Source organism: Alexandromys fortis, unplaced genomic scaffold (genome assembly GCF_014885135.2).
Source record: "Alexandromys fortis isolate MF-2015 unplaced genomic scaffold, M_Fortis_MF-2015_v1.1 scaffold_127, whole genome shotgun sequence".
NCBI classification, from domain to species: Eukaryota; Metazoa; Chordata; class Mammalia; order Rodentia; family Cricetidae; genus Alexandromys; species Alexandromys fortis.
In genome coordinates, this window is record NW_026068006.1 from 3,002,374 (window position 1) to 3,023,033 (window position 20,660).

At 45.1% G+C, this 20,660-nt stretch overlaps 1 long non-coding RNA gene across 7 annotated transcripts in view; it reads left to right on the forward strand.

Annotated features, from left to right (window-relative positions):
- The window catches only part of LOC126513264 (uncharacterized), a 41,541-nt gene extending 23,136 nt beyond the window's left edge, over positions 1–18,405 (forward strand). For 2 of the 7 annotated variants that reach the window (XR_007595267.1, XR_007595269.1), the window contains 3 exons: positions 2,350–2,480; positions 14,179–17,104; positions 17,872–18,405. This is a non-coding gene — a long non-coding RNA (uncharacterized lncRNA). Of the gene's footprint in view, positions 1–2,349; positions 2,481–11,780; positions 11,891–14,178; positions 17,105–17,871 lie in introns of those variants that run through there. The other 5 variants (XR_007595272.1, XR_007595270.1, XR_007595271.1 and 2 more) reach the window with 5 other exon arrangements.
- The last annotated feature ends 2,255 nt before the right edge of the window (positions 18,406–20,660 follow it).

Below are 20,660 nucleotides of genomic sequence, written 5' to 3' on the forward strand. Positions count from 1 at the left end.
CCCCCTCTCCTCTCCTCTCCTCTCCCCTTCTCCTCTCCTCCCCTCCCCTCCCTTTCCCTCTCCTTTCCTTAGGACATCCCCCCATATGTGTGTGTATGTTAATGTGAGTGTGGTTCAGGCATGTCTGGTTGCTTGTGAAGGCCCCAGGTTCGGGTGTCGTCCTCAATTGCTCTCCACTTTATTTTTTGACACAGGGTCTCTCAGCTGAACCTGGAACTTAATGACTGGCAAGTCTGGCTGGCCTGTGAGTTCCAGGGAACCGCCTCTCTGCACAGCAGTGATGGTATAACCACCACTAATGACTTGTGCGGATGCTGATGACCTGAATTCAAGTCTTAATGCTTGTGTGGCAAACACTATTTTTTTTAAAGACATGGTCTCCTGCAGCCCAGGCTAGCCCTGAACTTCCCATGTAAGCAAGGATGACTCTCAACTCCTGACTTTCTTGCCTCTGTCACCTGAGTGCTGGGATGACTGGCACATGTTACCGCGCTCTGTTCACACGGTGTGGAGTCTGAACCCGTGCTCCCTACATGCCAGGCAGACGTTCTTCGTCTCCAGCACATTGTCAAGAGTCTCAGAGAGAATGTTCCACACGGACCTTGGGTTGGGACCCTAGAACCAGCTGTTCTAACAGCTCGGTCACACGTAAAGTTAGAACAGTTCACCCGAGTTCCCAGTGTTCCCTTTCCCGGCTCTGTTCCAGGGAAATGCCCTTCAGTCGATCCTCGGGGTCTCATGGAGATTGATGAAGAAGGGTAAAAACAACTTCCAGAGTAGACACCCTCAAGAATCATATTTATTGTTTCTAGAATCATCTAGAAAAAAGTACTAGCCACACAGACAATGGAGTTTTAAACCAAGCCTCCTCCTGGTTTAAGTTATTTCCTTCCAGCTAAGTTTGTCCAAATGCAAGTGCATTCCGTGCAGTCGGTCGGAAACGCAGGACTGTGTGTAGTGTACTTGAAGGTTTTCTTTGGCTTTGGCAGATAATTGACCATATTAGATGGCTGGGAGTCTGGAGGAATAGAATACATTTCTAGATAAGGTCACACACTTAGATTGCCGGAAGTGGTTTCCTGATGGAAAGGTCTTTTGACCAAACTGGTGCTTGATAAAGAAAACCAACTACTGAAGACCAGGAGCAGACACAAAATTTCTAGCTGGGTGGTGGCTCACGCCTTTCATCCCAGCACTTGGGAGGCAGAAGCAGGTGAATCTCAATGAATTTGAGGCTAGCCTGGTCTACAGAATGAGTTCAAGGACAGCCAGGGCTGTTATACAGAGAAATCCTTCCTTGAAAAAAATAATGATTTTGGCTAAGAAAACGGTACCTCATTGTCCGTAGACAAGCGTTCTGCCCTCTACGTTAATAATACCCTTTCTCCACTGCTTCCCTCCTCCCTCCCTCCCTCCCTCCCTCCTTCCCTTCTTTTCTTCATTTTGCAGGATCTCATATACTCTAGGCTGGCCTTATCCTTGCTATAAAGTTGAAGATGACCCTGTACTTTCCATCCTCCTGCCTCCATCTCCTGAGTTCTGGGATCACAGGTGTGGGCACCATGCCTGGTTTTTGGTCCTGGGGCTTGAACCTAGGGCTCCATGCATGAGGCAAACATACATACTACCTGTGGAGGATGACTCTGAACTCCTGATTCCCTGCATCCACCCTGAATGCTGGAATTAGAGGAGTGTCCCACCACACCCAATTCGCATTGTGTTGGGATTCAGTCCAGGGCATCACGCATGTTAGGCAAGCGCTATACCAACTGAGCTACTGAATTCTGACCCCAGCTGTATTACACCAGTTTGATGAATTCCTGTAGTGGATGTTAAAGGCCTCACTAACAACATCACAAGCTGGAAGGCACCCCTGGGAAACTCTGAAAGGACCAATAAGGAGGTGACGCCTCTGAAGCTACGTAGCTGGGAGCTGCGCTAAGGTTGTCAGCCTCTGAGTTCTGTAGGATAGATGTTTCTCTAGACTTTTTTTTTCTTCTCTGCTTGAAGGGCATTATGGGAACGCAGTTGGCTCAGAGTGATGACATTACCATTATGAATAGTGCTTGGGGGCTAGGCTCAGGATGCTGGGAACTGGCTGGGAGATTCCCAGAACGTTTTACATAATGATGCTGGGTTGCCAGGCCAGCAGAGTGACTGCGGAATGGAAGCAGGCAGCAGAAAGCACTGGGGGGGGGGGGGGCATCAGAAATGAGCTATTCAAACAGAATCCTGCACGCACTCTGCTGTTCTCTCTGTGGTCTGGTGTGGTTGTGTCAGCCTGCAAAATGCTCTTTACTGCTCCTAAGTGTGCTTTCTCGTCCTAACTTCCTGTTCCCTCTTCTCAAGGATGGCAGAAACCCCAAGAGTGTTGAGAAGCCAGCAATTGCATCTAAGCTCCCTGGACTTTTGTTCCGTGAGTGAAGGAATGGAATGAAGTGAAAAAGAAGCACACATGACCTGGTGGCTAGCACATTAAGGTAGGAGTGAGGTCTTTAGATACAAATTGGAGAATTCATTGCGGGCGTATGAGTGTACTTGTTTGTGTCTAAGTGTGCACACATGTGTATATATGTGCATGTAAAACTCAGAGGTGAAGGTTGGTGTCCCCCCCTTCTTTCCAAGATAGGTTTTCTCCCCCCCCCCCCCCCCCCGCTAGCTCTCTCCCTCTCCATCTCTCTCCGTTCCAAGGCAAGGTTTCTCTCTGATACCCTGGTTGTCCCCAAACTCACTCTGTAGTAGACCAGACTAGACTCGAACTGTGTGACTCTGCCTCCCAAGTGCTGGAGTTAAAGGTGTGTGCCACCATCCCTGGCTGGGTGTCTTTTCTCAATCGACCACCATCTTTTATTTTTGAGACAGAATCTCTCACTGAACCTGGAGCTCATTGATTTGACTAGGCTGGCTGCCTAATGAGCTTCAGAAATCCAACTGTTTCTGCCACTTAAGGGCAGCACCATACCTGCCTTTTCATGTGTGCGCTAGGGATCCAAACTCATGCTTGGATGCATGCCATGAAGACGCTTTACTGACTGAGCCACTACCCAACTACAAGTGGAGCCTTTATAGGGAAGACTGAAGAGATGTTCGAGAATATTGATTAGCATGGTAGTCAGTAAGAGTAGTGTCTATTAAAGTTTTCAACAATTGCCACCACCTATCATGAGGCCAAGCAGTACATGCTAGAGACTGGCAGGCTTATTTCTTTTTTTTATTTTTTATTATTTTTTATTTATTTATTAAAGATTTCTGCCTCCTCCCCGCCACCGCCTCCCATTTCCCACCCCCTCCCTCGATCAAGTCCCCCTCCCTCGTCAGCCCAAAGAGCAATCAGGGTTCCCTGCCCTGTGGGAAGTCCAAGGACCACCCACCTCCATCCAGGTCTAGTCAGGTGAGCATCCAAACTGCCTAGGCTCCCACAAAGCCAGTACGTGCAGTAGGACCAAAAACCCATTGCCATTGTTCTTGAGTTCTCAGTAGTCCTCATTGTCCGCTTTGTTCAGCAAGTCTGGTTTTATCCCAGGCTTTTTCAGACCCAGGCCAGCTGGCCTTGGTGAGTTCCTGATAGATCATCTCCATTGTCTCAGTGTGTGGGTGCGCCCCTCGCGGTCCTGAGTTCCTTGCTCCTGCTCTCTCTCCTTCTACTCCTGATTTGGACCTTGAGATTTCAGTCCGGTGCTCCAATGTGGGTCTCTGTCTCTGTCTCCTTTCATCGCCAGGCAGGCTTATTTCTAAAGGGCCAAGTAGTAAATATGTTTGCTTACTGACCACTTGGTCTCTTTAGCAACTACTGAACTCTCACACAGTATTGAAAGCAGCTGCAGACAATACAGATGGGCTGTGTGCCAATAAAACTTTATTTATGGGGCCAGGGATGTAGCTTAGTTGGTATAGTGCTTGCCTAGCATGCATGATGCCCTGGATTCAGTCCCAGTACCACACAAACTGGGTGTGGTGAGACACTCCTGTAATTTTAGCACTCAGGGCGGGGAGTCCAGGTAAATCAGGATTCAGAGTCTTCCTTGGCTATGTAGATAGTTCAAGGCTAGCCTGGGATATGTGCAATTGTCTCAAAAACACAAAACAACAAACAAGAAATCAAAAAAACCCTAATTATGGACACTAAGATTTGGATTTCATGTAATTTCCACAAGGCACAAAATGGTTTTCTTCCTTTTTTTCTTTTCAACAGTTTAAAAATGTAAAGCCCCCTCCCAGTGGGCAGATTATAAAGCGCACAGTAGACTTGACGCTCCGGCTATCACTTTCTCTGCTGGTTCTGAGGAAACTACCGTGACTTCAGCATCAGGCAGACTGGGGTTAAAATCTGGTCCCGCCTAACCTTTAGCAAATTGCTTGACTTGCCTGGAAAAGATTTCCCTTTGTAAGTTTTAGGTTTCTCATTTGGAAACTGAGGATGCAAAATCTTCCACGAATGGTTATTATGGGAATTAAAAAGATGATGTTGGTCTGGGAGGATAGTTTGGTGGTGAAGTGCTTGCTGCCCAAACCTGAGGACCTGAGGACCTGAGTTCGGATCCCTGTCATGCACATAACATGTATGTAACCCTACGGCCAGGGTAGGTAGAGACAGATGGATCCATAGAGTTCTCTGCCCAGGCAGTCTAGCCAATCGGTGAGTTCCGGATTCAGGTAGGGACCTGGGCTGTGGCAAGGAGACTGCTTGCTGGTTCCTGGCTGCTCAGCCTTGAAATAATCACACAGAAACTATATTATTTGAATCACTGTTTGGCCCATTAGCGCTAGCTTATTATTGGCTACTCATATCTTAATTTAACCCATTTCTAGTAATCTGTGTATCACCACGAGGATGTGGTTTACCAGGTAAAGTTCCGGCATCTGTGTCCGGTGGGGCTACATGACTTCTCCCTGACTCTGCCTCCTTTCTCCCAGCATTGAGTTTAGTTTCCCCCACCTACCTCTATTCCCTGTGCAGGCCCAAGACAGTTTCTTTATTAACCAATGATACTCACAGCATACAGAGGGGAATCCCACATCACTGGTCTCAAAGGATAAGGTGGAGAGCTGTAGTCGAGTCGACCTCAGGCCTCTGTGTGCACAGCTGAGCACATGCATGCTCCTCACATGCAAACACAGCAAAGACAGCCTGAGTAAATACATGCTCTTGCTCTCCTTTAACAAGTGGTAACAAGAAAAATCAAATAAAAATCTTACTAGCTCTGTGAGCTGTTTCAGTCTCCCTCACATTTGCCGTGGTGACACGCCTTTGTCCCAATCCTTGGAGGTGACATAGGCAGACTTTCCTCCAGTCTGTCATTGGTTTCTCCCTCCTGAACATTCTCACCCAAACACATCTCTGTAAGCGCCTGTGGAGCTCAGGTCCACATCGCCTGCCCCACATGGATGGATCAATTCATACTTCAAGTGTGTTTTTCCTGAATCCTCCTACATTGCTACAGGTGGAAACTGGTCAGATTCAAGTTTCAGGGTATATCTGAGCATTGTGTTGCAAGTTGGCCCTCCAGCTCTGAGCTGGTAGGACAAGGAAGATTCTTTGGTTTTGTTTTGGGATAGAGCAAGAAGTGGTCATGATGGTAATGCCTAGTGACTTTGGCGAGACTGTGTAAGTAATCACTCAGAGAAACACTGTCCTGAGTAAGTAAGTGTTTCTTCCCCACCTGAGAGCCTCCACGGCACAAACCTTCCTCCTAGATCTCTGGAAATAGCTTCTCAGGAGCCTCAAAAACCAGTGTTCACCCAACTGAACTCTGCAGCTTAGCTAGTCTTCCATTGGAATGGCACGTCTAGAGGAAGCCAAGTCAGCCTGCAATGGAAGACGATGCTTGCACAGGCGTGCTTACAGAGCACGGTTCACAACAGCCATGGTAGAGAATAAGCTTATATGCCCCTCTGCAGAGGAGTAAATAAAGAAAGTGTGATATAAAAGCGTAACAGCACTAGTCAATCATTAAGAACAAAATCATGTCGGTTATAAGTAAATTGATAGAGCTAGTGATCTTCATTTCAAGGGAAATAAACTAGCTACAAAAAGACAAGTAATCCGTGTTTTCTCATGCATTGTGGGGGAGGAGAGGCATGAGAGTAGAAGGGAGGATGCCAGAGAAAGAAACAAAATTAGGGAGACAATTAGGGATAAAAGGGTGAGGGAGGAGTGGGTGTGACCGAAGCCCAGTGTGTGTGTGTGTGTGTGTGTGTGTGTGTGCAGAAGTATCCAAATGAAACCCATTATTTCACACTGTTTCCCACTTCCTCACCACTTCTTCCTCCTGTTTACTCCTCCCACCTATGTTTTAACCTATCAGGGCCAAGCAGTTTCTTTATTGCTTAACCAATGAAATCAACAGATTGATATATGACACTCCCACATCAAAAAAACCAAGAGCAATACTAGGTAATCCATAAAGAACAAAATTTCAAAGTTTTAGGTAGACATAGGATTAGTAACAATGCTGGTCCAGCCCTACCCTTCCTAAGGCCAAAGGAAGACTCAACAGTGCTGACCTAGTAGATCTTAAGCAGATTCTGACTCTTCCTTGGTGATTCTCCCTTCGTGGCTTGCCTCAGCATAGCAGAGCGAAGAGAACATGGTGGGGCAGCCGAGCCGGCACTGTGGCAAAGTTTGCTTTTTGTTATTGCTTACCCTTCTTCCCTTTTCTTCCTCTACACTTGCCCATCTCTTCTCCTCTGTCTTCTCTTATTACTCATCTCCCCACCTACTCGGAGAAAAGTTCTCACATAGCCCAAGCTGACTTCAAGCTTACTGTGTGGCCAAGGACACCCTTACGCATCTGAGCCTTCGGCCTCGGCAGCCCCAGTGCTAGGAGTCTAAGCATGGACCACCACACTCGTGATCTGAGGTGCTAAGGACTGAACCCAGGACTTCATGTCCTGGTACCAGCTGAACCACATCTCTTGCCCCTCCCTCATTTCTCTCAGCTTTGAACTCTTGGCTCTCCTTCAAATTCAGTAATAAAAAATGATCAGAGAGTTATTTGGTTTACTCTGTAATCAAAAATGACCAAAGAGCTATCTAACTTACAGTAACAGTGGTTTCCCGAAAGTAGACACTGGCAGTGAAATGCCTTTCCTTGTTGGGGGGTTTCTATGCTGCTGGCCCGAAGCCCACGTGATCGCCTCTAGTGATTCCCATGCCTTTCATGGCTGTGGACGTCTTCCATATGGGAAATTCTGTTCTCTGTGAAAGTTGATAAACCACCTCAAGGCCAAGTGATTCCCTTTAATCTATCGGTGGCAATCTTTTAGTAAGTGCTGGCAAGGGCAGCGGGCCACTCCTCTGACTCCTGATGGTTACCAGAACATTCCTCGGAGAGGATGTTTTCAAAGCAAACGTTTGAAGTAAGCACCAGGGATCCATACGACCATGCATGTGGCGGCATCTGGCATTTATAAGCACAACAAAAGCTCCTTCCTCTTTCTTAATCTTTATCCCAGATGGGAGCGTGGCTCAGTACCAAGAAAGTTCTTCCCAGTTTTTCTTCCCAGAGAAAGCTAAGCCAGAAGCAAAGAGCGCCACTGGGAAGTGGCCATGGGAATGTGGGTCACAGCTTTCAACCCTTCCACGCAAAGTCAAAAGGACCGTCGGGGACCTGGGGTCTGATGTCAGCTGTAAAGGGAAGCAATGGCACCAACACCAATTAATCCCAACCCATCTTCAGTGGATGATGAGGTGAATCACGGCGTGGGAGACTCTTTGCTATTTCCCAGCACTTAAAGCTATGTTTGACATCTTTGTTTGCAAACTGTGTATGATCATGGCTTCTTTAGTACGGAATCTGAGCTCTAAAACAGTAAAACAAACATGTCAAATATTTATCCGCATGCTGTCCAAACACACACCAAGTGTTTCTGTGGTTGGTTTGAAGTCATGCTTTGGGGTTTTCTGTATTTATTTATTTGCCCTTTAACAATATGAATGTCCTGTGCTGAGATTCTAGGGTGAGAGCCGGGAGATGTGGATCTTTTGAGATGGTGGGAGAGACTCAAACCACTTCTTCCAGGCTGGGAAAGCTTCCTGTAGCGAGTAGAGATGAATTTAAACAAGACGCAAAAAGGAATTTCTCTGAGGAAATAAAAGGAGCCTTTAGTTTTCCCCCTCAGACAGATAAAGACTACCTGTGTTCTGGGGCAAACCATGGTTAAGTTCAGACAGAGGGACTACCAGAATCATCCTCAGTGCCTAGTAAAACACACACAGGGGGCAGAGATGCGGCCCAGTTGGTAGAATACTTGTTTGGCTTGTATCAAGCCCTGGGTCTGAGCCCTGGTCCTGAGTGGTGGTGTGTCCCTGCCATCCCAGAAATTGGGAGGAAGATCAGAGAGACCAGAAATCCAAGGCCAGGCTGGGGATTTGAGACCCTGTCTCAAAACACAACAGGGTCCAAGAGATGAGCCAGGGAGTTACTGTTAAGTTTGCTAACCTTCAGTTAGCATCTTCAGGACTCATGTGTTGGGAGAACTGACTCTGCAAACTGTTGTTTGAGCTCCACTTGAGTGCTGTGCCAAACTCACACACACACACACACACACACACACACACACACACACAACCAATCACTCCCCAGAAACAAAAGCCATACACACAGTTCTGTCCCAGCTTCTTAGCCAATTAAGACTTGAATATTCCCTACTACCTGCCCACAATATTGCACTGAACCCATAGCTATGTAAATGCGAGGCTGTAACCCAGACTTAGGCACCCTGATAAGGGTGCAACTTCCTTTACTGCTGCCTGAGGGCTCCAGTTTCTCCACCTCCTCCTAGACTCTTATCTCTTGGTTTTGTATGAGGTGTGAGGTGAGGCTCCCTGATGGTTTTTATTGGGCGTCTTTCTGATGAAGTGCAGTGTTTCCCACATGCCCACCGCTATCCATATGTCCGGGTTGAACAAATGCTTGTCCTAGGCTTTGTCCACTTTAAATAAGGTTATTAAAATTTTGCCATTGTGTGGGTGGTGGTGGAGCACGCGTTTAACCCCAGCACTTGGGAGGCAGAGGCAGGTGAACTCTGTGAGTTGGAGGCCAGCCTGGACTACAGACTGAGTTCCAGTATAGACTCCAAAGCTACAGAGAGAAACCCTGTCCCGAAAACATAACAAAATAAAACAAAAAATTGCCATTGAATTGTAGGATTTCCATATGTATTTATTTTGCTTACTAAACGCCTATCAGATGTATAATTTGAAACATCTCCACAGATTGCTGGTTTATCAATAGAAACCTTTTAACATAAAGTTATTTGACTCTTTTGGTGTGTTTTGTTTTGTTTTTATTTCTGGCATTTTGGGAGTGACATCCAAGAGATCATTGATTTCCCAGGCCTGGACCGTGAAATTTCTCCCCGTTTTCTTCTGAGAGTTTTACCCATTTTGAAGTGGTTTTTCAGTATTGTAGAAGCAGAGGGCATACTTTCAGTAGAAATTACCTTTTCCTTCACTCTGTGTTCTTGGACAAAGATCAGTTGGTTGTATACGCGTGGGTTTGTTTCTGTATTCTCCACTGTGTGTGCAGTGTGCCTGCTTCTGTGCCAAGACCACAGCGGTCTATTTACTGTAACTTTGTAGGTAATACCCTTTAAAAGCAGGGCGCATCAGGTCTCCAGGTTTGTTTTTCTTTGTCAGGACAGTTTTGAGATGTGCTAAGCTGTAGCTCATGGGTAGAGGTCTTGACTGGCATGCAAAAGACTGTGGGTTTGATCCCGAATGTCAGAGAGGAAAAAAAAATCATGGATCAGGTTTTACTGGGTATGGTGGTTTGGCTGAGAATGGCTCCCATAGGCTCAGATGTTTAAATCCTTGGTCCCCATTGGTGGCACTGTTTGGGGGAGATTTAGAAGATGTTATCTCGCAAGAGGAAGTGTGTTACTTGAGGTTTCACAGCCACATGCCCTTTTAGCGTGCTCTCTCGAGATGCTTGGAGTTCCAGATGCGAGCCCATAGCTTCTGCTGCAGCCACCATGTCTGCTGCTTGCTGCCATGCCTTTGCCCGCTACCAGGTTCTTATCCCGCTGGAGCCGCAAGATAAGGTCTTGCTTTTTGTAAGGAGCTGCGGTTTTATCCTAACAGCAGAAAGGGAACTAACACCTTGAGTGTGGACTGCATGCTCGTAGGGTTTTCACAGGGACGCCACCGACTCTGTGTATTGCTTTGAGTCACGCAGGCCTCTGTATACTAAATCTTCCGAGCCGTGTCTGTGGCTTGTCTTTTCATTTCTTTTGGTCTTTAGTTTGCCAGTCACAGGCTCCGTTGTAAGGACACAGCGCCACGGTCTGTAAAATGCATCCGCGCTCTGGGTCGGAAGAGTGAACCTTCAATCCTGATGGAGATGTTGACTGGAAAACATGTTTCGACAGGGATCCCTAGTTTCCTTTCTGAGAGGTGAAGATGTTACCTGTGCTACAGGTGACTGTGGAGATCCGGTGTGTGTGTGCTAAAGTGCCTGGTAGGTAGGAACCACTCAGTAAGTTCCGTCCTGTGACTTGGGACTGTCCCTGTGATCTCTCTGGTTGTTCTTCCTCGGACATGGCTGGTTTCCCCTTATATCCATCCGCTCATCAGAACTCTGATGGCGCTGTAAGGGACTGCACTGTGCTGGAGTGTTCTCTCTGACTTCCTCTCTGTCTGCCTTTCTTTCTGCCCTGTGATCTTAGGTCACATTGATAACCTGGAATTGAATTTCCTTTTTCCTTCTGTTAACATTCGGGATCAAGCCCAGGGCCCCGTGTGCTGGATAAACTCTCTACATGGCTGGCCCCACCTACAACCTCATTCTTTCCTACTTTCTGGACATCACTTGCCTTGATTGCTCTGGAAACTTGGTTTCCCAGAAATCTTGTCTCTGTTACCCCTGTTTTATTTTGAAACAGAATCTCACTATTTTTTTCCCCCTCCTGAAACAGGGTTTCTCTGTGCTGCTTTGGAAGCTGATCCTGGAACTAGCTCTGTAGACCATGCTGACCTCAAACTCACTGAGATCTACCTCCTGACTGCTGGGATTAAAAGTGTATGCCACTACTTCCTGGTGTGAGTCTCACTGTTTTACCCTATCTGGCCTAGCGTTGTAGATCAGGCTGGCCTTAAACTCATAGATATCCACCTGCCTCTGCCTGCCAAGTGCTACAATTAGAGGCATGTGCCACCATACTTGGCTAGTTTTAATTGTTAATTCTTTTTTGAATTTTAAACAATTCCATTTTGTATATTTATTGTGCATGGGTTACTTAAAGACATTTTGTACAAGTACTCTTTGGGTGTGGAGTGTAACTCTTCCTTCCCAGCTCCCCCGCTGTTTTCTTCCTCTCTTCTCTTGTTAGTTCCTTTATCCTGCACAGTTTCACTTCTGTGATTTTTTTCTTTTTGCTGTGTGTGCATACATGCTTTTATGTATTTATACAAAAACCAGGACAACAATTGAGAGACTATGCTGTTTGTCTTTCTGAGACTGATTTAATCGGCCCGCAGTTGGGATTATCTATAGCTGCTCCACTTTCTGTAAATGATAGAACTTCATCCTTCACTTTGAAGACTATTCCACTGTGTACATGTCCCAGTTCTGTTTTTTACCATTTCCGCTGTCATTGGACATAGGCTGGCTGCATGAGTCTGCAGTTCTTGACAGTGCTGCAGAGAGCACCAATGAGCACGTATCTCTGTGTTCTGTCACTTGGGCATCTTTTGGTAAATGCCCGGCAGGGGAGTAGCGCATCATATGGTAGATCTAATTTTAGTTTTTGAGGAACCTCCATTCTGTTTTCCATCACTGCCAGGCTCATCTTCGTTCCCAGCAGCAGTGTGTAAGAGTTCCTCTTGTCCACATCCTCGCCATCCACATTTGTTGGTGTTGTTTCCTTAACCCCTGCCATTCTGACTTGGGTAAGAGAGAATCTCAGTAGAGTTTTAATTTGTGCTTCTCTGGTGGCTGTGAAGTTGGGAACTTTTCATGCATTTATAGGACAATGGCATTTCATCTCTTGAAGTCGATTTACTTTCTTAGGCCATTTATTGATTGGGTTATTTGATTTCTTGTTTAGTTTTTTTAAGCTCTTTGTATATTCAAGATATTAACCCACTGTAGAATCCACCGGTAGAGAAGATTTTCGCTTGTCCTGCCCCTTCACTCAACTGCGTGCCTCCTTTGTCATGAAGAGGTTTCTTTGGCTCCAAGGGTCCCATTTGTCAGCATTTATTTAAAACATGATTGACAGAATACAGACAATTCTCCTGCGCCAGCTGGCCTTACTTCCTGAACAACCAGGAAGTCTGTGCCTATATCGGAAAGTGTTTTCTCTGTTTTTCCACCAGCAGTTTCAGAGTTTTGGGTCTCACAGTAATGCTGTTGACCGATTTGTCGTGGATGTTTATGCAGGTTGTGACACAGGGCTCTGGTTTCTTCTCTCCATGCGGCCGTCCGGTTTTCCCAGCACCATTTGTTGAAGACACTGTCTTGTCTCCAGTGTGTATCTCTAGAGATAGATAATCTCTCTCTCTCTCTCACTCTCTTGTTCCTTCCTTTTAACAACGGAGTGTCAGCTAATGTGGGATTAGCTGGTCTGTAATTCTCGATGTAGACTTGACTGACTTCAGACTCAGAGATCTGCCTGCCTCTGCCTTCCCAAGTTCTGGGATTAAAGATTCATGCCACTGTGTCCAGCAATTTCTGAAATTTTGATAAAAATCATGTGCCTGGACAGGTTTGTGCGTGGCTCCTCTATGGGACCACTTGTATCCGGAGGTCTTTGTGTTGGTGCCGTACTGTCCCTGTAGATCTAGAGTAGAACTTGAAATGGGGTACAGTGATGCCTCTGGTGCTATTGTTTTTATTCGAGACTGGATGAGGGAGGGTATTTAGAGCCTTCTGTGTTCTTATGAATTTTAAGTGTTTTTCTATTTGTTTGAAGAATGACATTAGCATTTTGATGGCAATTGTATTGAGTCTGTAGATTATTTGTGGTAGAATGGACATTTTTCCAATATTGATTTTTACAGTCCATAAGCATCATGGACATTTTCTACTTTCTAGTACCACCTTCATCTTCTTTTTTTTTTTTTTTTTTGGTGTTTTACTTTAAAGGGTCTTTCACTTTCTTGGTAAGTTTATTTCAAGGTATTCTGTTTTTATTGATTTATGTTTTGAGGCAATTGTGAGTGGGATTCCCTGATTGCTTTCTTATCATATGCTGATTTTAATTTTTTTGTTTATTTTTATGTGCATTGGTGTTTTTCCTGCATGTGTGTTTTTGTGACGATGTCAGATCCCCTGGAACTGGAATTACAGACGGCTGGCTGTGAGCTGCCATGTGGGTGCTGGGAATTGAACCCGTGTCCTCTGGAAGAATAGCCAGTGTTCTTAAGAACTGAGCCATCTCTCTGGCCCCCATATACTGATTTTCTTTGTATGTTGGCTCTGTGTCCTTTCCACTTTTGTGTTTCTCAAAATTAAGAGCTTCCTGATTGGATTCTGAGAGTCTTTACGTAGAGGAGCTCACCACCTTCCCTTTCTATCTCATTCCTTTCCATCACTCTTCCCCTTCTCTTGATGTATTGTTCTAGCCAAGATGTCAGGCACCTGGTTGAATGCAGGAGAGAGCAGACACCTCAGCTTGTTCCTGACATTAGTGGACTGCTTTGAGGTTTTCCCCCTTTAGGATAATATTGGCTGTAGTGAGGTTTTCCCCCTTTAGGATAATATTGGCTGTAGTGAGGTTTTCCCCCTTTAGGATAATATTGGCTGTAGTGAGGTTTTCCCCCTTTAGGATAATATTGGCTGTAGGTCTCTAGTGTAAAGCCTTCAGTATACTGACAGGCATTTCTTCTAGTCCTACCTTCTTCAGGCATTTTGTCAAGGAGGCATGCTATATTCTGTCAAAAGCCTTTCTTCATCTATTGAGATGTCCGTGTGATTTCTGTTTTAAGAAATTTATGTGATAAATTGCATTGATTGATTTATGTATGTTGAACCATACCTGCATCTCTGGGGGAAAAAAAAAGACCACTTGACCATGTTGATCTTTTTGACGTGTTCCTGAATTCTCTTTGCAAGTTTTTGTTTGTTTGTTTGCTTGGGTTTTTTTTTGTTTGTTTGTTTTTGAGAATAAAAAAAAAAGATTTACTTTATTTTTGTTCCTGTATGTGGGTTTTTGCCTGCATGCATGTCTTTGCAGAGTTCAGAAGAGGGCGCCAGATCCACTCTGAGAAGAGGAGTTTCTGGTGGTTTTGAGTGCCTTGTGGGTGCTGGGAATGGAATCCTGCTCCTCTGGAAGGGGCCAGTGCCCTTCTCAGCTGCCAGAATTTTGTATCCGTGTTGATGGTTCGGGAGCATTCAGTAGAGTCTGGCACCTTCCTTCTCATCTTTTGGACTAATTTGAGAAGCCGTTGTTTGGGGTGGAAGCCTCACCCCAGCCCCTGGCACCCATCCTTGGAGCGCCAATGAAGCAGGAATGGAGCAGGACGGTCCATTTCAAGCCCCTTCCCCTGGGAGTCGTGCAGTCGGGACTCCACGTCCGGGAAAGCCTGCCAAGCATTGATCCCTCCCCAGGGACGGCCAGGACCACTCCCACAGACTGTTTCGGCTGCCACCCAGAAAAGGAACACGTGGTCTCCGTGTTTTGCGTGGTTTCCCCATCTCTTTCCCTTGCCATGCTTTCTCGGGCCACCCGGGAGCGCTGCATTAAACGTGGGTGGGCATCTTTTATTCGATCCAATTTGGTCTGATTGGAATTATTTGTGATGATAGAGAGGCTCCTCTTAAGAAATTCATAGCAGTCGTCATGTTGGTTCTTTACTGTCTGGTAGAAATCAGGAGTGAATCTTAGTGAATCTTTAGTTGGGAGATTTATTATTATTATTATTATTACTTCTTCAATCTCACTGAGTGTTATAGATCTGTCTAAATTATGTATCTTAGTTTAAATTTGGTAAGTCAAATGTTTCTGAAAAATTTTTCCACGTAGTTCAAGCTAGCCTCAAACTTGAAACATAGATGAGAATGGCCTTGAACCCCTGACCCTCCTGCCCTCCCCTCCCAAGTGCTGGGTTTACGGACGTCTGCAGTTTGCCTGGGTTTGTGCAGTGATGAGAACTAAACACAGTGTTCTTTGCATACTAGGCAGACACTGTATGTACTCAGCTATGTCCCTCAACCTAGGGATTTTCACAAAAGCAAATTAAATCAATAGTTTGCCTTTGAAAAGAAATAAAATAAAACAAGGCATGAAGTGTGTGTTACCCACGGTACCATAAGGACATCTTTGCTTTTGTTTTCACAAGTCAGAAATCAGAGAAGCGACCATGAGAGGACTGTGAGAACAGAGTAAAACCGGAAAGCAGTCGGGGATGCAGCTGGCACAGGACAGGACTGGCAGGAAAGGCAGAAGAAATGCCTGGAACATTTGCTGCGGTAGACCAGGAGACTCTTCCTCTGTCTGTCTAGCCCCAGGCAAGAGCCCCACGGGAGACTCGGAGACTTTACAGAGAAGTTCCTTCAGACGGGAACAGCTGGGAAGCCATCCACCAAGCCAGGATCACAGGGAGGAGGCTGTGAGAGGAACAACTCATCCTGGCATTATTATTATTTGTTTGTTTGTTTGTTTATTTATTTGTTTATTTATTTATTTTGGTTTTTCGAGACAGGGTTTCTCAATAGCTATAAAGCCAGCTCGACTTGCTCTGTAGACCAGGCTGGCACTGAACTCACAGAGATCCGCCCGCCTCTGCCTCTGGAGTGCTGGGTTTAAAGGTGTGCGCCACCACTGCCCGGCTAATTTTTTTTTTTAAGACAATATCTCATAGACCTCTCCTAGGCTGGCCTCTAACTTGCTGTGTAGCCAAGAATCCTCCTACCTCTAACTCGTGAGTACTGATGTTGCAGACTCTGTTCCACCATGCCCGGCGTCTGGTGCTTGGGATGGAGCCCAGGGTTGCATGAATGCCAGGCAAGCACTCTGTCAGTTGAGGGCACACCCTTGAGTGCCCTCCCATCCTCTCTCTTCTAGGTGTCCTGGGCTCACGCGGGGCACAGACACCATCAGGACTCTCTTGCAAGGAAGGAAGAGAAGAAGGAATGATGGGCAGGCCACGGTGCTCTGAGCCAATGCCCAGCACTCGGCCGCTGTAGGCAAGGTTGAGAATCAGTCCACTGTAGCCATTGCTGCACACAGGAAGGAGCGCGTGTGCAGAGCTGATGTGTACAAGACGGCTTGCAGTGTGTGTTACATGTGTGTGCACACATTTTGTAAGACTTGGGAAATTATGGAATTTTAATTGATACATAGAAATTGAGTAATGGAGAGTCTGACTTTCTGCAGATCTCTGACGGGCTGGAGTTTGGGGGTCAGCCTTCCTGATTTGCTGCAAAGGCCGCCCTCCCCCATTCCCAACCCCAGAGGCTTGTCAAGCTCAGATTGGAGAAATCCCCATTCTTCTTGGCCACACCTCCACGACCTATGACCTAGATACTGTGCTCTTCCCCCAGATGAATTCTGCACATTTTTAAAAGCTGGTGTCTTCATCTTTTGAGGCATTTCCTGGATACTTACGCAGTCTTTTCTACTTGCTCGTAAGCCTGTAGAGGAAAGGGGCGGGGGAGGGAGCCTTCACTGTATCGTCTCCTGACTTAGCTGACAGGAGAAGCAGACAACTAATTGTGACTTCCTGTTTCAGCTAGCTGGAGCTTTTAACCAACATATTAACAGCTAATGGTATTTTCGAAGTTTACAAAACATGTAAGCGATACATTCTAACCAGAATTTCCCGTTGCCACTCTTTTTTTTTTTTTTTTTAAGAATTTTTATTTTCAGGGGTGGGAGTTATGCTGAAGACTAAAGCCAGGGCCTTATACACACAAAGCAAGGGCTCACCACTAAGCTGCACAGACGGCCTCCTATTGCCACTATTGTCATGTGTCTTCATTTATTTATGAGACAGGATCTGATGTAGACCTAACTGAGCTAGAACTCGTTACACAACCAAGGCTGACCTTGAACTTTCAAACCCCCTGCTTCCAGGTTCCAGTGTTGGGATTAGCTGCACACGTCGTCGAGCCTGGTTTAGGTGGTGTTGCTATCCAACTCCGGGTGTCTGGAATGTGAGGTAAGGATTTCTTCAACTGTATCCCACACGGCTCCTAATTTAATTTCCCTTTTTCTTTTTTTTATTTTAAGCAACAAATTCTTTTCTTCCTTCTCCTCCTTTTCTCCCTCTCCTTGTTCTGTGTATGATGGGTGTGTATGCTGTAACACACATGTGGAGGTCAGGACAGCTTTGTGGAAACAGTTCTCTCCTTCCACCTTTAATTGTGTTCCTAGTATTAAATGCAAGTCGTCAGACTTTACAGCAAGCGCCTTACACAGTGGCCTAGTTCCAGTTCATAGATATGCAATAGTATTTTCGCTTCATAGATATACAGTAGTATTTTAGCTTTGTAGACCTAAAATAGTATTTTAGCTTCATAGACATGCAATAGTACTTTAGCTTCGTAGATAAGCAATAGTATTTGAGCTTTGTAGACATGCAACAGTATTTTACTGCAATGTGATTGACATCTGCCTAATAACCAATGACGTTGGCAATCCTCTTCTGTGAAATACCTGTTCACATCTTTTGCTCATTTTGGAATTTTATTTTCTGTTGTTGTTGAATTTTGAGAGTTGTCTTAGGTACTCTTCTACTGCTGTGAGAAGACACCATGACCAAGACAACTTTTATAAAAAGTATTTAAATTGGGGCTTGCTTATAGTTCCAGAGAGCTAGTCCGTGGTCATCATGGTAGGGAGTGTGGCGGGAGGCGGGCAGACAGTAGGCAGGAGGTGTGGCATTGGGACAGTAGCTGAGGACTAACATGATTTGTACACTTACAGAGAGATGACTCAGTCTGAAGTGGGCGTTTGAAACCCCAAAGCCAGCCAGGCAGTGGTGCCAGGTGCCTTTAATCCCAGCACTCCAGAGGCAGAGGCAGGTGGATCTCTGTGAGTTTGAGGTCAGCCTGATCTACAAGAGCTGGTTACAGGACGGGCTCCAAAGCTACAGAGAAACCCTGTGTCGAAAAACCAAAAACCAAACAAACAAAAAACTAACGTCCATCTCAAAGACACACCTCCTCCAACAAGGCCACATCTCTAATCCTTCCTTGTCAGGGACCATTGTCCTAAGGATGTTTGCAGAGAGCCCCACATCCTCACTATCTTGAGAACTGTTTGTTAACGGAATCACAAAAAGAATGTTTCTGCATACACTAAGTGTGCTGACTGGTGACCTTTGCTACCCCAGCAAAGTTCCTTCTTACCCCTACCCCCCACCCCAAGCCAAGTTCCTCGTTCAAGGGCTATATATAAGCCGCAACCATTACCCCAATAAACGGAGACCTTGACAACTGAATCTTGCTTGGTCTCCTTCTTTTCTCTCGCCCATGATTCATACAGGTAGAACCTCTTCAGACCCTGAATAACTGGACCTGCTGGACGGGTCACTTCCCAAACAGTTCCACCAACTGGGGACCAAGTATTCAAGCATGTGAGCCTGTGTGCTGTACTGCCAGCGTGAACTCTGGCTTTAAAGCATTTCAAGGCTTTTATGGGACTGGATGTTTGTGTTCCCGCTTGGGATCGGAGGAGAGTGCTCTGAGACCGTGCAGATGGCTCAGCTCTCCCCGCCTGCACCTGGGCAGAAGGCAGAATCAGGCTTAGGCGGGTGGAAGAGCATGGCGGATTCCTGTGGCCATACAGACTGTTTTCAGACTGCGCAGTGCTCTGCATGTCAGATTTTGTTGTAACTTGGATTAAAAAGAGTTTCTGTGCTGCACACTCAGTCTTGGAGTTAAACTGCTGACTGCGGCGCCATTGTGGACTTGCTGTGTGCCTGGAACTGTGAATGGTTCAGGGGCACCAAATGGCTCTGAGGCAGGAGCAGCTGCTCCATGCTGAACTGTGCTGACCTCAAGCAGGAACTACCGTAATTGCCATAATAACAGCGCAGTTAAGGTTTAGACTGGGCAGGACACAAGCAGTACCGTATTACCTGTACATGGTGCAACTTAAGTTTTTAAGAAGTGCTTAACATTTTAAGAAATGATCCTGGATAGTAAAAAAATTACAGATTCACAATAGAACAGATTCACACACTGTTGGATGAATGTACGTAGGCTTGGGAGAGAGAAGAAAAAGAATATAAAGAATAAAGTTAATGTCTTAAAAAGAAAAAGGGTAAAGTCTTTAAAGAGACAGAGTACAGAAGTACAGATAGTTATAGATTAAAAGAAATAAAGAAAAATAAGCCACGTAAAAATGGAAAATTCACAGAGAGTCTGGATTATGTACATTGTGTTTTCTTTAAAATTTTTGACTGTGAAGGAGCTAAGTACAGAGAGACATTTCATTACATGGGCTGCCAAGCTAAACCAGAATGGATTTCATGCGGGTATTATGACTTCAAAATTTGGGTCTAAGGATATGATGCTTTGGAGAGGGTCTTCTTTTGTTTTCACAGAGGATGTGACCCTGTGGATTACATCTATTCCGATTTGGTATGATAGACCACGCCCTTCTGAAAGGTTGCTGTGAACACCCTCAAAAAATTACTTCACTCAACTGCCAACTGAGATGAACCTAGCACACAGGTTATACCATGAACGACCTAATTAACGATGCCCCTATTCAGCAGGAAGCAGTTTGGAGAGGAATAACTGCGCCCATGTTCCCAAATATGGTTTATAAATGTTCTTTTCCATTTAAAGAGGGATATGATATAGATATGAATAATTTGCATTAGTATAGATTGTACTTTATTGATAGAGATTTAAGGTCAGTTTTGTTATATGTATATGTATTTCTGATCTTTATTAAGGTATTGTGATTGTGTAGTTCATTTAAAAATGTAATGTATATAGGTTGTTAATGGATAATCATTAATAATAGTTAAGTTTGTAGTTATGTTAGTTAAGATTTTCTAGAGGTGCATAGATATATTTTAGATAGGCATTCTTCATATTTTTCAAAGATTATAGAATATGGCATTTTAAATGTTTTAATAACTTAGGGCTTTTCATGACAATGAGACACTCTGCTCCTGGCAGCACCAATCTACTTCAAGAGGAAGATGGGCATCAAAGAGGATCCTTATGGAGTTTGATAGCCATTTGGGCAAGAAACTGCTCTTGCCTGGACTGATGCATAAACTGGACACAGAGAGCCCACAGAGAGAGGACTGCTGAACTTGCCTAAAGGTGAGATGGTCTTTCTGGGTTCCTGATTCATGAAAGAGTCTGCAAGACATTCTGCAGGATACAGAAGAAAGTGACTGAACTGTCTTTGAAATTTCCTGCTTCATGGGAATGTCTCTGGATACCATGGGCCTGTAGGCCAAAGATGGATGCCCCAATGGTACAGAGGAACATTGGGTGACTGTCCAGGCTGAGAGATGTCTCTATCATTTCTAGAGTTTTCTTATTTCTTGTTTACTTAGGTATTATTATATCCTTCTGGAGTCTTTGATGGAGTTGAAGAATGAATAGATAGTTATAGTTTTCCTTGGCTATGATAAGAGATAAAATAGATATGAATATTGTAACTGTAATTCTTGCTTGATAACTGTTTTGCTATATGTAATTTTACTATGTTAAAATGAAAGCCTTCCTTTTTGTTTAAACAGAAAA